This window comes from Balaenoptera physalus (genome assembly GCF_965194825.1).
Source record: "Balaenoptera physalus genome assembly, chromosome: 10".
In the NCBI taxonomy this organism is placed as follows: Eukaryota; Metazoa; Chordata; class Mammalia; order Artiodactyla; family Balaenopteridae; genus Balaenoptera; species Balaenoptera physalus.
The window spans coordinates 106,339,696-106,356,526 of record NC_138889.1 but is presented as its reverse complement, the minus strand read 5'-3'; the positions used below and the strand labels follow the sequence as shown (position 1 = coordinate 106,356,526).

The 16,831-nt window shown below is 46.2% G+C and overlaps 1 pseudogene across 1 annotated transcript; it reads left to right on the top strand.

Moving 5' to 3' along the window:
- The first annotated feature begins 984 nt into the window (after positions 1-984).
- On the top strand, positions 985-13,648 carry LOC309667860 (S-phase kinase-associated protein 1 pseudogene; annotated as a pseudogene). Its single transcript has 3 exons — positions 985-1,019; positions 3,270-3,325; positions 6,167-13,648. The product of its transcript is annotated as an S-phase kinase-associated protein 1 pseudogene (transcript).
- Positions 13,649-16,831: the final 3,183 nt, after the last annotated feature.

The following is a 16,831-nucleotide window of genomic DNA, read 5'->3' as shown; positions in this document are numbered from 1 at the left end:
TGCGCAGGCTTCTCATTGCGGTGGCTTCTCTTGTTGCGGAGCACGGGCTCTAGGCGCGCAGGCTTCAGTAGTTGTGGCACTCGGGCTCAGTAGTTGTGGCGCACGGGCTTAGTTGCTCTGCAGGATGTGGGATCTTCCCAGACCAGGGCTCGAACCCGAGTTCCCTGCATTGGCAGGCGGATTCTTAACCACTGCGCCACCAGGGAAGCCCTGAGTAGTTACTTTGAATATCCTAATTTCCAAGGAACTTGCCTCCTCTTTGCTGAAACACTTTGCCTTGTAAGAACACACAAGCACATAGACACTTCACAACAAACGTATTACTAAGAGAATAGGTTTTTGTTTGATGCCTATAAATCTGCCACGCCAACTGCCAGAAAATTGACAGAGCCATTCTCACCTGGGATGAGCAGGACACCAAGCCCCACGTCGGAGCCAGACTCACTCGCAGGGGCACGTAGGGGCTGGCACGCACATCCCTGGACGTGACAGCCAGGGCACCGTGCTGGTCCTGAGGACGCTCTCACAGGCAGGAACTGTTGCTGTCAGCCAGGTTCCCTCAGCTGCCTTTATACACAGTGCAGGCCTCCTGCAGCAGAAACAAGGGGTTTCCTCCAGAAACATCCCGACCAAGAGATGCCTCCATGGCTGAAAGAAGCTCCGGGAAACCACTCTCCCACTAACACCAAGACCAGCCACAGAGAATTCTCACTTCTGAGAGGGCAGCCGTGGTCAAGGGGGTGTCTGGTTTGGGTGTGAATTTGAGGGCTGGGAGTCAGCTTCTCTGTCTCAATAGGAACCCTTATATTTGCTGCTCAAGGTGCAAACTGCTACCTCGGTTTGGAGAACAGTTTAGCCAGACCTGATAAAATGAAGACGCACATATCCCTGTCTTCCAGTTCCCCACCTGGGTCTGTCCCCTCAAGATGGACACACACACACACGGATGTTCACGTTTTAGTGAAAAACTTGGAAATATCCGGAATGCCCATCAATAGGAGAATGATAAGGAAGTTAAGGTAAGTTCAAACGATGGAATACTGAACGGCCAGGTAAAATGAACAAACTAGAGCAGCATCCGTCAACATGGGGTAATCTCAGACACATCACGCTGAATGGAAAAAACACATTGCTGCAGGTATCGTATATGCTGTCTCTACAAAATTCAAAAGCGTACAAGACGATACCACATACTGTTTATGAGGACTTTCCTATGGAGGAGAAGTTGCATCCTTGCTGGAATGGATAATACTAATGGAGGAGAGAGAACCATCCGTAAGGAGAGAGAGGGCAGGTAGGGACACACGTCGTGTGGCAGCGTAGGGTGTCTTTAGTTAGGTGGCTGTCCATGGATTTCATTATATTATTCTTTTTTTTTTAAACTTCGGGTTTATTTATTTATTTATTTATTTATTTCTGGCTGTGTTGGGTCTTCGTTTCTGTGCGAGGGCTTTCTCTTGTTGCGGCAAGTGGGGGCCACTCTTCATCGCGGTGCGTGGGCCTCTCATTATCGTGGCCTCTCTTGTGTGGAGCACAGGCTCCAGACGCGCAGGCTCAGTAATTGTGGCTCACGGGCCCAGTTGCTCCGCAGCATGTGGGATCTTCCCAGATCAGGGCTCGAACCCGTGTCCCCTGCATTGGCAGGCAGATTCTCAACCACTGCGCCACCAGGGAAGCCCCATTATACTATTCTTGCTACTTCTTTTTGCATGCTTGAAATATTTCATTAAAAAAATGACAACAGCCAGAAGGCAGAAACAACCCAAATGTCCCCAAATGTCCACTGGTGGATGGATGGATAAATAAAATGTGATTTTGTTAAAACATACCCAGGATTTGTTTTAATCAGGTATGGTAAGACACACAGACTCAGAAATGATTGTCATGAAGGAAGAAATTTATACTCACAGATCCCTAGAAACAGGAGGCATGAAACTCCAGACAGGGCCACTCAGGGGAGCACCAGGGTCAGTCGGAAGGCAGAAGAGAGAAGAAAAGGAAGAGCGTGGCCCCGAGCCTTTATTGGGGTTTTTGTGGGAGAGATTGGGAGAGGAGGGTAGTTGCCCTGAGTAAGCCTAGGGTTGGATAGTTTGAATAATTTCAGCAGGATCTGGGCTATAGATGCGGTCCCAAGTTATTCAGCACCTGGCCCTGGGGTGATTTAGGGCAGGGCGAGAGTTTGATAAAGGGGATGGTTGGGCGTGTGGGCCCTGGCTTGGTGGTTTGTACATCAAAGGTGCACTCACAGGGAAGTCTTTTGCTATCTCCAGGAATCAGTAAGCCCTGAGAGAGGCAGATTCTCCAGGATCAAGGCCAGCAATGCCAGAGTATCAAGAATACAGAAGATATGAAAAGATAGCCAATGCAGTGGTATAAACATACAATGGACTACCATTCAGCCTTAAAAGGGAATGAAATGCTGACACATGCTACAACATTGATGGACCTTGAAGGCATTATGCCAAGTGATAAGCCAGTCACAAAAGGACAAACACTGTATGATTCCACTCATATGAGGTCCCTAGAGTCAAATTCATAGAAACAGGAAGTAGAATGGTGGTTATCAGGGGCTGGGGAAGAGGAGAAAGGGGAGCCATTGTTTAACGGGTACAGAGTTTCTGTTGGGGAAGATGAGAAAGTTCTGGAGGTGGATGGTGGTGACGGTTGCACCACTATATGAATGTATTTAATGCCACTGAATGGTTAAAATAGTAAATTTAATGTTTTTTTTTTTTTTAAATCTATTTATTTATTTATTTATTTATGGCTGTGTTGGGTCTTCATTTCTGTGCGAGGGCTTTCTCTAGTTGTGGCAAGCAGGGGCCACTCTTCATCGCGGTGCGCGGGCCTCTCACTATCGCGGCCTCTCTTGTTGCGGAGCACGGGCTCCAGACGCGCAGGCTCAGCAATTGTGGCTCACGGGCCCAGCTGCTCCACGGCATGTGGGATCTTCCCAGACCAGGGCTCGAACCCGTGTCCCCTGCATTGGCAGGCAGATTCTCAACCACTGCGCCACCAGGGAAGCCCAAATTTAATGTTATGTATATTTTACCCAATTAAAAAAACCCCACAATGTCTAAAGACCTCTTTTACATACATTAACGTACATGATTCTTTCAGTTATTCTCAGCTGACTCTTTTACACGTAGCTGGGATATTTTCTCAGATTACTAAAATTTTCAGACTACGCTCGATAAAATAAAACAAAATAACAACACCGTGATTTGCAGGGCTTATTCCTAAAGGTCAGGGTGACCGATCTGATCCAGGATCCTGCCTGAGATTTTATCTCTTCTCCTCAACAAGGGGATCTTCCGGACACCAGGTAAGGACATGCTGTCACATTTGGAGCTCCAGGGACGTGCACACACTGAAGCTTGAGTCCACTCCTCCCAACCCTGCCAGCGCATGTCAGAACTGGGCTCTGTTCCAGGGGAGAGTGAGCTGGATCAGGCCTGGCAGCTGCCTTCAGAAGACAAAGGACACAGGGTAGATCCGCCAAGAAGTGTTCCAGAAGGGCTGGATGTGCTAAGGGCTTGTGGAGCCTGTACATAGAGCACAGGGCGAATACAGAGGAGAAATGCGGTTCTTCCAGGTGGGAGGGCTGCGGAGACCGGCGAGGGGGAGGCACTTGGAAGGGCTCCCAAGATGGATGCTGGGGCCAGCACTCAGCAATGGGGACAGGGAGGCCGGCTAACTGGGTCACACAGCATCTGGGCAGAAAGGCATGCAGTCTGCTCAGGGCGGAGAGCATCTGAGTGAGGGATGAAGCTGGACAAATGGCAGGCTGGAAGCAGGGGGCCCAATCCCTGGCTAAGGCCCCTGGGCTTCACTGGGGAGCTTTGGGGACCAATGCACAAGCTTCTGTGACAGGGACAGCACCGTGAGAGCGGGGCTGTGGTATCTCGTTTCCCCATCAGGCACAGAGGAAAAGGGCGGAGGGGCCAATGGTGGACAAAACCCACCAAATCACATAAACAGGTGTAAACTGACAACTGTGGCCGCTGTTCCCAAAGAGGGTACAAGTTCACAGGACAGGGCATACAGGGGGCTTTGATGTGGCCGCAGAGGTCAGAGACAGCCCCCCAAGGAAGCCATGCTGGAGCCAAGGGTTTCAGCATGAGTAGAAATCAAGTAAGTGAGGCGGGCAGGCAAGAGGATCCCAGCAGAAGGAGCAGCATATGCCAATGCCCTGTGGCAGGATGGAGTGTGGGGCATTCTGGGAGAAGGGGTGTGGCCAGACCAGAACGAGGGGAAGGGCGGAGAGGTAAGTGGGGTCCTTAAGTAAAAGATGCACTGTCATTTATCTGACCAGTCACCTCTGGATGGTCCCATGGTTTCAGACACCAGCTATGCCCTGATGGCTCCCAGATGTGTATCTCCAAACCAGGCGCCAAACTCACACCAACTGTCTACTTGACGTTGGCACTGGGCTGTATAATGCGCCTCTCAAACTTAACAGGTCCCGTCCTCCATCCTCCCCGGTCTTCCTCCATCTCAGTAACGGCAGCAGCAGCACCTGGATGCAGGTAGCCTGGGGGCCACCCTCGAGTCACCTTTTCCTCTCCCCCCCCTTGCAACGAACGCTGTCCTTGCTCACCTGATCCCCTCAGACCCTCTTTCCTGGTTGTGTGCCCCTCCCCCAGCCACTGCGGGCTTCCTTCCTGGGCTGGGTCTGCCATTTTCTCCAGCTCCTGGAGCCACTTTTAACTGAATATCCCTGTGATTGCACCTCTGTTGGCTTCATCTTCCTTATCCTGCTTTCCCCGCTCTCCCTCTAGCTTCTCCTGGTAGCGCTTCCTCAGTCAGTCTTTTGCACGTGAGCCCCATCTCACGATCTGCGAGAACCCGATCTAAACACCCTTCATTCAGTCTATTACCAAATCCTGTGGTCCACCTCTACCACTTCTCCCCATCTCCCTGGCCACCCCCTAATGCAGGGAACCATCACCTCTCAGCTAAACAAGTACGGCAACCTCCTAGCTGCTCTTCCTGAGTTCTCTCTTGTCCCCTCCCCCCCCCCACATTCTCTGCCCAAATCATGTCACTGCCTGAGGAAAGCCATCACTCTCCTCTCAGATCAGCCAGGATGGTCTGTTTGGGTTCCTCTGGTACTGTGCCCTCTCTCTCTCTCTCTCTCACATACACATACACACACACACACACACACACACACACACACACACACACACACACACATACGCACCAGCCAGGGCAGGGATGAATTGCCCTGGCACTGCCATTTACTAGCTGTGCGTTCTCAGGCAAGTTGCTTACCCCCTCTGTGCCTAGGGTTGCTTGTTTGTAAAATGAGTTTATTAAAACTTTCTTCAAGAGGTGTTGGAAGGATGTAAAGTACTTGGCCCAGTGCCTGGCTTAGAGTAAGTACTCAATAAATATAAGCCAGTTTTCATTAATTCATCAAGCAAAAATCTATTAAGCGCCTGCTATGTGACAGGCACTGTTCTAGATGCTGGGGATGCACCCATGAAGAAAACAGTAAAGATCCCTGCCCTCTTGGAGCTTACAGTCTAGCAGGGGGAGACAGAGAGTAAACAAGAATTACAATAAATAAAGAAATGAGCTAGTATGCTGAGGATGAGGGGCACTACAGAAGAAAGACAAAGCAGAGCGCTGCAATGGGGATTAGGGTGGTCAGAACGCAATTTTAAGTAGGGTGGTCAAGGCAGGCATCAGCACAAAGGTGGTGTGTGAGCAAAGACTTAGAGGTGAGGGAGGAAGGCACGCAGATGTATGGGAAATGCATTCGTGGCAGAGGGAAGAGCAGTGCAGAGGTCTAAGGGTAGGAGACGGTGCTGATGAAGAGCAAGGAGACAGGGAGGAAGGGATGAAGTCGTGGGGAGCGGTAGGAGATACGATTACAGCGTCTATACTCCGGTCTATAAACACATGATAAAATGGAAACAAATGCATACTTAATGTTTTACCTTTTTGTATATTTTCCAATTTCTTTAATGGGCATTTTAAAACCTGATTTTAAAATCATACATTTCAAAAGTTTTGAAAGCTTGGAAAAGGAAAATTTTTTTACAATAAAGAAAGCTCTAGAGTTGTGGGGAAGGAAGGAGCAAAATTTACACCGTCCTTAGAATCTTCCCTTTAGCCCGCTCAAGAATCTACCATCTGGGACACTTGAGGCGTTAAGACAACGTGGTGGGTTGGCCTTGTTCTTGGCTTTTCTGTCTTTCTTTTTGCAGACGCCGCCCTGCTCTCATCAGCCTCTCGCCAGCCATCTCCTTGAATCCTAACACCGTGCCTTCAATTAAGTTGCAGAGTTCTGATGGAGAGATATTTGAAGTTGATGTTGAAATTGCGAAACAATCTGTGACGACTAAGACCACGTTGGAAGATTTGGGAATGGTTGATGAAGGAGATGATGACCCCGTCCCTTTGCCAAGTGTTAATGCAGCAATATTTAAAAAAGGTCACTCAGCGGTGCACCCACCACAAGGTTGATCCTCCTCCTGAGGATGATGAGAGCAAAGAAAAGCGGACAGATGACATCCCTGCTTGGGATCAAGAATTCCTGCAAGTTGACCAAGGAGCACTTTTTGAGCTTATACTGGCAGCAAACTACTTAGACATCAAAGGTTTGCTTGATGTTACCTGCAAGACTGTTGCCAATATGATCAAGGGGGAAACTCCTGAGGAGATCTGAAAGACATTCAATATCAAAAATGATTTTACTGAAGAAGAGGAAGCCCAGGTACGCAAAGAGAACCAGTGGTGTGAGGAGAAGTGAAATATTGTGTCTGATGCTGTAACACTGGTAAGGATTGTTCCAAATACTGGTTGCACTGCTTTGTTTATAATTGTTAATATTAGAAAAACGGTCCACAAATGCAGCAGCAAATCAGTTGTATTAGCAGAATGTTGTCCTCATTGCATGTGTAGTTTCAGTACAGATTCCAAACTTATGGCTCAGTTTCTTCTAGTATGATCAAAAGTTCTTTTTTCTTGGCTCTGAATAAAATTGAACTGTGGGTTCTCTATAGAAAGTGGCATTTTGGGCTTTCCCTCTTTTTGTAAAGTAATTTATGCCTAGTTTATTGTCCAGTTTAGTTTAGTGACTTTTAAAAGTTGGCACTGTAAATAAAACAACTTGCAAAAATTTTTCTGAAATAGAATTAACAACATATTATCTTTATTCATGAGTTGGAAACTGGAAAAAGGCTACTTGAGGTAAATGTTATCAGAGTGGGGTTATCAGAATGTCTTCCAGCTTCCTGGACTCCACTGGTATTGATTAGCCTGTATGTAGCAGGGCTCCCTTAATTGGATCTGAGGACTTGTTTTTGCATTTTTAACCCTCTCAGCTTTGAATATGTTGGCTAGAGGCTCATTTACTACTCAGTTTGTGGTTTGGGAGGAAACAGAATTAGACAGTTTGCTGGCTTTTCTATTAAAAGAGACACTTAACCCATGTGGTGTGTCATCTTTTTATAATCAGTAATCCTATGTGGGGAAAACCATAAACACTACTTGCATGTAAAAAATAATTTAACCTTTAATGTTAAAATGTATGGCGTTACCCAGAAAGCATCAGTCACGAACGCAAGATACTTTCGATAAAAAGTAAGTTACATAGTAGGTAGTAAATGGTTTGTTTTTGTGTATTTAAATGTTTCTCTTCACTTAATATTAAAAGTTAAATTAAAAAAAAAAAAAAAGTTGGGAAGTTGTTTAAATTGTTCCTGTCTTCTCTGGTGCATCTCCATGATGGTTTGTCACCAAAGGGGAGAACCTAAGGGGACTTCTCTCCAAGAATGCTGTATTTTGCTGGAATTTCAAAATACCTTTGCTTATTAACCAACCTGCACTTCCCATCATCTGCGTTCTGAGCCTCTCCAGCCCAGATCCCCACCCTATTCCCACTATACTCCCAATGCTTTCCTCTTTGTGCAAAGACTTTTAGTACCTTTAGGCTCCCACTGAATATTACGTCACTGCCAGTGTTGGCAGGAGACCCGCAGCCTCAGGGACAAGGGTGGCTTGGGCCCCTCAACGCCCTTAGCCCTGCCCACCCCTGAGAAATAACCCTGAGGAGAGAATAGACCTTCATGCAGGCACCTCCCCATCCTTCCCTCCTCAGCTCTAAGTGGCCCCTGAATCCTCCTGTTTTATCCTCTCAGGGCCCGCACTTGTTCTTTCACGTTGAGGCAGGAAAGGCAGGGCTGAGCCCAAGGACAGTCTCTTCATGTACAGGCAGAAGGCAGAAGGCAGAGCCACGTCCTTGTTTTGCACTTAATTAGGCCATGACATGTGGAGAAATGGCATCTAAGACAGAAACTTTATAGCATCTGAACAAGAAACTCTGACGTGAAAACCGTGGAGCGTGCAGAATAGAAAGGCACAGGTTGCTGATGACCCTGTACAACCTTCCACGTGTGGCACTCAACTAGTAAGGGAAGACAGCTCTTAAAGCACAAGTAAGGCGGCTACAGGAGACAGATGTGCAAGACCTGGGGCTGATGCAACCTGGTGCAATCTAGGCCACACCTCAACCCTCCCCACAATGAATATTCCACCCTTAATCAAAAAGACCCCAACCCGTTCAAAGGGCTAAAAATAAGATGAAAAACCCTGCAGGGTGCCCCTCACTCCTGAGGATGCCCACAGTCTTCTCTGAGTCCTTTTGCCTTTTGCCTCAATGAACTGCTTCTTTGTTCTCTTTGCTCCTCAGCCTCAGTGTGTTTTTTTTTCCCTTTGTGTTTCTCACACAAATTCTTTTTGGACAAGTTAAAAAAGAACATGGACTTTTGATAAAGCTTTTCCAGTATCACCATGATGGTTGATATGCATAGGTTTACTTGTTTTCTTGTTTATTGCCTGTCTCCACACCCCACACATAGCCAGGCTGCCCACTCTAGGGGGCAGGACTGTGACATCTGGCCCACCGCACACTCTGGGCCACGGCAGGCACAGCTCTGGAGGTGTTTTATGAATGAGTGGTCATGGGCATCTTCTCTCACTGGGGAAGGTGAGGAAGTGCCTCTTCCCGCCTATAATCAGGCCCTTCCCAGCCTTTCTCTGTTCCACATCCTGCTCTAGTGAGCTGGGGTAATAGGGAAGAAACTGTGTATTCTATTACAAGTTTATCACTAAAGAGATGTTGCCTGTAAGCTTAAATTATACATAATGGCCCATCTCTGAGATCCCTGCCTCCCAGGTAACCAGTGTTAAGCTAAAATACCTTTGTTTAGTTCATGGGAAACATCCTGACCAGGCCCACCTGTGAGTGGCTGCAGGAAGGAAGAAATTAACACATCCCCTTTGGAGTCTGGCTGGAACCAGGGCTTTACCCCTGTCCCTTTTAGTATAAAAGGAGCCTGAATTCTAACTCGGGGAAGATGGTTCTTTGGGACAGTAGTCCACCGTCTTCTCGGTTTGCTGGCTTTCCGAATAAAGTCCCTATTCCTTGCCCCAGCAACTCGTCTCTCAATTTATTGGCCTATCGTGCGGCGAGAAGTACAGCTTGGGCTTGGTAACACAGAGGCTGAGGTTCCCGCGTCGCCAGACCTGCCAAAGCCATCCCAAGTGCCTGTTTGAAGAGAAGCCCAACGAGCACTGTTCTTTCCAAGACCGTGACCCACTTTGCTCCACAACACAAGCCACAGCCTTATAAAAGCCCCACAGAGGTGGCAAGACCAGCAGGCAGTCGGAAAAGCTGGTACCACTCACAGTGCCGGCCCAGCTCGTGCTCTAAACCCAGTTCTCGATGGGCAAAACCGGAAACATGGGGGACAGGGAGCTCAGAGAGGCACTTTGTATGTGTCACAGTGACTGGGTGGGCTTCTGAGATGGGCAAGAATCTCCTCTACCCCATCCTGCAAGACTTCCAAATGTCCCTGGATTGGATTTTCAATCTTTTAAAATCATTATAAATGTACCGTGGTTTTTAAATATTACAATATTATAATTTCAAAATTAATTTTTATTACAAGACCCCGTTTATAATTATTTAGCACCTAAAACCCAGCATCATTTTATATGGTTTTTTGGGGTTTTTTACTAAACACTTGATTTTTCAGGAGTGCAACTCTCATGTGAAATGCTGGGAAATTGTACTTTGTCGAGTTCCGATTTTACTGAGAGTTGGTCACCAGTTTGGGAGCCCATGTCAGCAGCGACAGTAACAGCACTTTTGATACTTGCATCACCAATACAGCACACCTGTGTCCGTCAGCATGTGTCGCTGCCAGGGCCACAGTGCCAGCCTCTAGGCAGCATGTGGCAACACAGTGGTAGATTGGTTACTGAGAAGAGATTGATCAACTAAGCAAAATATGGTGAAGAATGGAAGCCTGGTTTCTCACTGTCAGACAAGGGGTTACAAATACTGAAAGGGAGAAAACTGACAGGAACCCTGTGTGTTAGGTTATCATTGGAGAGGTGAAATCACGGTTTTCAATACTTATGGATAGATACAGAAATGGGTGTAGATATAAATGTGTGTATACATGCATATCTTGCCTAGCTTTATCCACCGACGGGGCCTGGAAGCAATAGCGATCAGCCTGCCCAGCGCGCAGAGCTCAGTTTCTCCCCTAACAGGAACCAGGGCTTCTTGGGGAAATGGCCAATTTCAAGACAGAGGCATGAAAAGTACAAGATGAGCCTATAACATCTTTTGTGCCAGAAAATAAGGATGTGCTCAGAAGTTGATGGGGATAAATCAAAAGGACAGGGGAGCCAGCTCTGAGGGGCTCCCACTGGCTCTGAGATAACTGAACATCAAAATAAATAATGAAAATAACAGTTTAGAACCTCTGGAATGAAACAGAAAAACATACAGCTAAAAATGAATGAATAAATAAATGAGGAGAAAAAAAACTATTTACACTAAAATGCCAACTCATAGGGACTTCCCTGGTGGTCCAGTGGCTAAGACTTCATGCTCCCAGGGCAGGGGGTCCAGATTTGATCCCTGGTTGGGGATCTAGATCCCACATGCATGCCGCAACTAAGACCCAGTACAGCCAAATAAATAAATAAACAAAGCCAACTAATAAATGTAGAAGGAATGATGGGATTAGAAAAATTATCGTTTGACAACCATCATAGTTATTAATCATTTAACCTAGAAGTATCAATAGATGCTAAAACTGGTGGGTAAAAGTTTGAAGAGGGAGGGATACTTACAGAGCCTCAGAGTTCTTCCCCACAAAACACATAATTACAAAGGGGAAAATGGTACCTCTACAGTGGAGACACCTGGCAGATACCACGTTAGTCAAGTGATCAAAGTCACAATGTCACATCACCAGTCATGGGACAAATTCAAGTTGTATTCTCTCTGATCAGATACAAAGAGGAAAACATAACACAAGGTCTGTGATAGTCCAGCCAAAAATGTATAACTTGAGTCTAATCAAAAGGAAACATTAAACAACCCCGACTGGAGGGACATTCTACAAAACAGCTGACCTCTACTCTTGGAAAGGGTCAAGGTTATGGACATCAAGGAAAGACTGAGAAACTGTCACAGATTGAAGGAGACTTAACAGACCAGACAACTAAATACAATTTGTGATCCTGGACTGGATCCTATGGCTATAAAGGACATTACTGGGAAATTGCCAAAGCTTGAAAGGGGGGTTCTGTTGATTAGATGGCAATAACATGTGAGTTTTAACATCCTGATTCTGATGGTGCCTTGTGGTTATGCAGGAGAATGTCCTTGTTTGTAGGTAATACATTATAAACTATCTGAGATCATGGGACATCAGATTGGCAATGTACTCTTGAATGGTTCAGCAGGGGGAAAAAGCTATTTGTACTATTCTTATAATTTTCTATAAGTACAAAATCATTTCAAAATTAAAATTATCTTTAGCATTAACAAATAAGAAGGAATGATGAGCAAAGAAATTGGTAATTATGTGGACAAATCCAAATATTGACTATGAAAAAATAATAATTATGTCTAATTTTAGAGGTTAAAAGACCAGACAACAATAGTGCATAAGTTGGATGGGTTATGTTAGGAATTAAAGCATTCTGAGGTCCTTTATTATTCAGGAGAGTGGGATGATTATTAAATTTAGATTCTGTTATAAGAATACATGTGAAAAGTCTAGGGTTACCACAAAAAGAATAAACAAATAATGAGAAAAACGGGGAAGGCAAAAATTAATCCAAAAGAAGGGAAGAAAGAGGAGGAGGGGGAAAGTAAGACCACAGAAAACCCCAAATAAGATGCACACGATAAATCCAGGCAGATGGAAACAGAAAGCAAAAACAAATGGTGCTATTAATATGAGAGAAGGTGGGATTTAGGTTAAAAACACTAACTGGAAAAAAAGGGACATTATGTAATGATAAAAGTTACCATTTATGAAGACAATGAAATCATTGTAAGCCCGTGTCAGAAAACAGCATCGGGAATTTCCTGGCAGTCCAGTGGTTAGGACTTGGCGTTTTTCACTGCCGTGGCCTGTGTTCCATCCCTGGCCGGGGAACTAATATCCCTGGAAGCAAGCCACACATCGTGGCCAAAAATGAAAGAAAACAGCATAGCAACTAAATATAAACAAAAACTATTAGAAATGGTAGGAGACCTTGAGAGAGATATATATGTATGTACACATATACAGACCCATACATTAGTATATATTCATACACGTATATACACATATATGCAAGTATAGTGGGAAACTTCATTATATACAATAAAGACAATAAAAATCTTCATTTAGTAGAAATATATCTAGAACTTTATGTCACCTGAATGGTGACAGAACACATCCATAGAACATGTTTCTGTTTTTGTTCGTCAAGAAAGCCTTGAGAATATTTTTAAACTAGAGGCTTTAAGACCACATCTTCTAAACATGATCCAAAACAATTAGGAAAAATTAATATAGAGATGAACCAAAATGTTCACGACTTTGAAACTGAGACACGTTCCTAGCTTACACTTAGCTCAAAAAAAAAAAAAAAAAAAACCAATGACATGCTCTCATGAAAACAAAGAAAAAGAGGACTTTTCATCCCAAAATCTATATGAATCCTCAAAAAAATGACACTCGGAGGAAAGTTTATTACTTTAAATGCTTTTGCTATTAAGGTGGGGCTTCCCTGGTGGCACGGTGCAGGGGACATGGGTTCGAGCCCTGCTCCGGGAAGATCCCACATGCTGCAGAGCAACTAAGCCCATGCGCCACAACTACTGAGGCTGCGCTGTAGAGCCCGTGAGCCACAACTACTGAGCCCACGTGCCACAACTACTGAAGGCCACGCTCCGCAACAAGAGAAGCCTCTGTAATAAGAAACCCACGCACCACAACGAAGAGTAGCCCCCGCTCGCCGCAACTAGAGAAAGCCCACGCGCAGCAATGAAGACCCAGTGCAGCCAAAAATAAATTAAATAAATAAATAATTGTTAAAAATAAAAAAAGTAGAAAGATGAAGAGTAAAAGAATTAATATCTTATATTCATCATGATAAATTAGGAAAGGAAAACAAAATTACCGAAAAGAAACCGAGAGAGGAGGAATTCCCCGGCAGTCCAGTGGTTAGGATTCTGGGCTTTTACTGCCGGGGTCCTGGGTTCAATCCCTGGTCATGGAACTAAGATCCCGCAAGCCATGCGGCAGTCAAAAAAAAAAAAAAAAAGAAAAGAAAAGAAACCGAGAGAGGAAATTAACAAATGTGGAAAGTGAAAAGTGCCGTTGATGGAGGGAGGGGTGGGCAGGCCACTTGGTGTAGGGCTTGAGGACGGTCCAGATATTTGCCTCCATCCTTGGGGCACAGAGAAGCCACTGAACAAGGCAATGTGATCAGAAGGTATTTCCTTAAAAATGGCTGTGGCTGCAGGGTGGGGGTTGGATGCAGGAGGGGGTGGATAGGGACACACAAGCGTGCAGAGTGGCCCAAGCAAGTCAGACACATGGATGGTGGCGGAGAGGGGATGCCAGGGGCGCTCACAGCCCTTCTCCAGAAAGACACACAGAGGATCGGATTCAGCAGGACGCAGGCGAGATCCTGAACATGTATTTTTCAATAAGATCCCTCGCAGGATTCCCTCAGAGCCACAAATTACTAAATTTACACAAATTGCTACACAGCTGTTACTAATCAGAATATAGATGGGTTTAGAAAACGGAACAGACCAGTCAGAGGAATCACAGGAACTGAGGCCCCGTGGATTTGAACAACATGAGTGTGAGAGTGTGTGTATGTTCGTGCATGTGGGCAATAGTGTGTGTGTGTGTGCGCGTGTAGTTTCCAGGAGATGATCAAAGAATGCAACACCCATCATGGGCCTTGGTCATTAAGCAGAAATGTAACCATCATTTTTGAAAACACACGGGTCTCTGGATGTGTTTATCAGATGCCCCAGTATCCAATACTGGTCAGTGTGAGGGGGAAGTAAGACCCCATCATCAAAGCGCCAAGTTGAGGTGACAGGAAAGGATGAGGGACAGAGGAGACTTCTCCGTGACCCTAAAACCTGCAGGGCCACAGGCTCACTCTGAGTCACTGAGAATAGGGATTTGGCCCCTACAGCTTGGGAGAAACCCTGGGGTGCATCCATGGAACCCCCGAGTAAGGGCAGCCAACTCCAGTGGACACCAGGAGGTTGTCGGGCCACCTCGTTGAGGTCGTGCCGGGAAAGAGCTCCGTCAGTTCTTCCCCTTGACATCCGGTGGTTCCTTCCGGGGCTGTGTTTATTAACGGAAGTCTCCTAAATGGCTGAAGCTGAACTGAAGTCCTAAAACCTGCAAAGCCCTTCAGCCCTGAGACCCTACTCTGGCTGGTGGCCACGAGTATCCATGGCAACCATGGTGGACCACAGAGCAGGGTGCAGACCTCACTGGAAACAAACCCAACGGGAACGTGGCTCTCTCTTGTGTGGAGCGCCCCCAAGTGGTCAATCATGGCAGAGGCACGAGTGTCCGGGAGACCAAGACTGAAGGATTCTAGGAAAGTGGCCAAAGCTGGGCTTTTCCTGAGCACTCCGCCAAGGGGAAGTGAGTTTCCAACCCTGCAGGTCCGCTCCCTGCCCCACCTTGGCATCTGGCAGTGAGTCATTCTCTGTCTTTGTTCCTTCATCCTCTACTCGCTGGGCCCAGGGGACCCAGGGGTGAGAAGACTCATCAAGCCCCTGCCCTGGAGGAAAGTGTTTGACACCCCGATGAGTGTGCCTAGTTCGCTGGGGTGAAACCATTCAAGTAGTCAGATTACATTTTTATCGTAAAACAAAAGCAGAGAGTTTCTGGAGCAGCACGAACAATGCATAAGAATTTTTCTGGTAGGGGCTTCCCTGGTGGCGCAGTGGTTAAGAATCCGCCTGCCAGTGCAGGGGACACGGGTTCGAGCCCTGGTCCAGGAAGATCCCACATGCCGCGGACCAACTAAGCCCGTGCGCCACAACTACTGAGCCCGCGAGCCACAACTACTGAGCCACAACTTCAGTGCCACAACTACTGAAGCCAGCACACCTAGAGCCCGTGCTCCGCAACAAGAGAAGCCACCGCAATGAGAAGCCCGCACACCGCAACGAAGAGTAGCCCTGCTCGCCGCAACTAGAGAAAGCCCGCGCGTAGCAACAAAGACCCAACCAGCCAAAAAATAAATAAATAAATAAATTTTTTTTTTTAATAAATAGGTATTTTTTATAGTGGGTAACGTGAAGACTTCAGATGAAATAGATTGAGAAACTGATTGGAAATTGAATGCAAACTAAGACCACTTGACTGTTACTGAAATGAATAGCCCAGTTTGCTTTTTTTTTTTTTTTTTTAAAGAAATTCACGTTCTTTTATTTATTTATTTATTTATTTATGACTGTGTTGAGTCTTCGTTTCTGTGCGAGGGCTTTCTCTAGTTGCGGCAAGTGGGGACCACTCTTCATCGCGGTGCGCGGGCCTCTCACCATCGCGGCCTCTCTTGTTGCGGAGCACAGGCTCCAGACGCGCTGGCTCAGTAATTGTGGCTCACGGGCCCAGTTGCTCCGCGGCATGTGGGATCTTCCCAGACCAGGGCTTGAACCCGTGTCCCCTGCATTGGCAGGCAGATTCTCAACCACTGCACCACCAGGGAAGCCCTAAATTTTTTTAAAAAAAGAATTTTTCCTGTAAAACAGGAGACTTTCAAGTAATTTTACACTTGGGAGAGTCATTTCCAGCTCCTTCTCCATGTTCCGGGAAATGCACATTACTCTTCTGTGTTGAGGATGCGTCTGTGGGAACATTTGAAAAGGGTGGCACAGGTTTTAGAATCAGAAAGATCTGGGTTCAAGTCTCAGCTCAGCCTATAACCAGCCATGTGGACCTGGCTAAGCTGCTTAATATCTCTGAGCCTGTGGCCTCATCTATGAAATGGAGCTTAGGGACGTCCCTGGCGGTCCAGTGGTTAAGACTCCACGCTTCCAATGCAGGGGGTGCAGGTCCCATCCCTGGTCAGGGAACAAGAAACACACACACACACACAAAATGGAGCTTATATCTATTTTCCACAAGGCAGAGAAACCTTAAACACATTCCTAAATCTCTCAGGAATTTCAGATTACAGTTGATTCTCATTATTCAAGGTAGTTATGTTCTATAAAATCACCACAAACACTGAATTATCAAAACCCAACCATTGCCTGTAGGGAAAATGCACGGTTAGGAAGACTTGCGAGCCTCTGGTCCTGACATTTTGTCAACCCATCACTACATAACCTTGTTTTATGCGTGTTTCTGTTCAAAAACACCTTATTTCATATACTTTGTTGACTCATTAATATTGAACTCACAGCCCACAGCATATGTTTGAAGCTTCCCTAACACAAATGTTTTCTCCCTAAGTCACATCCCAGTCT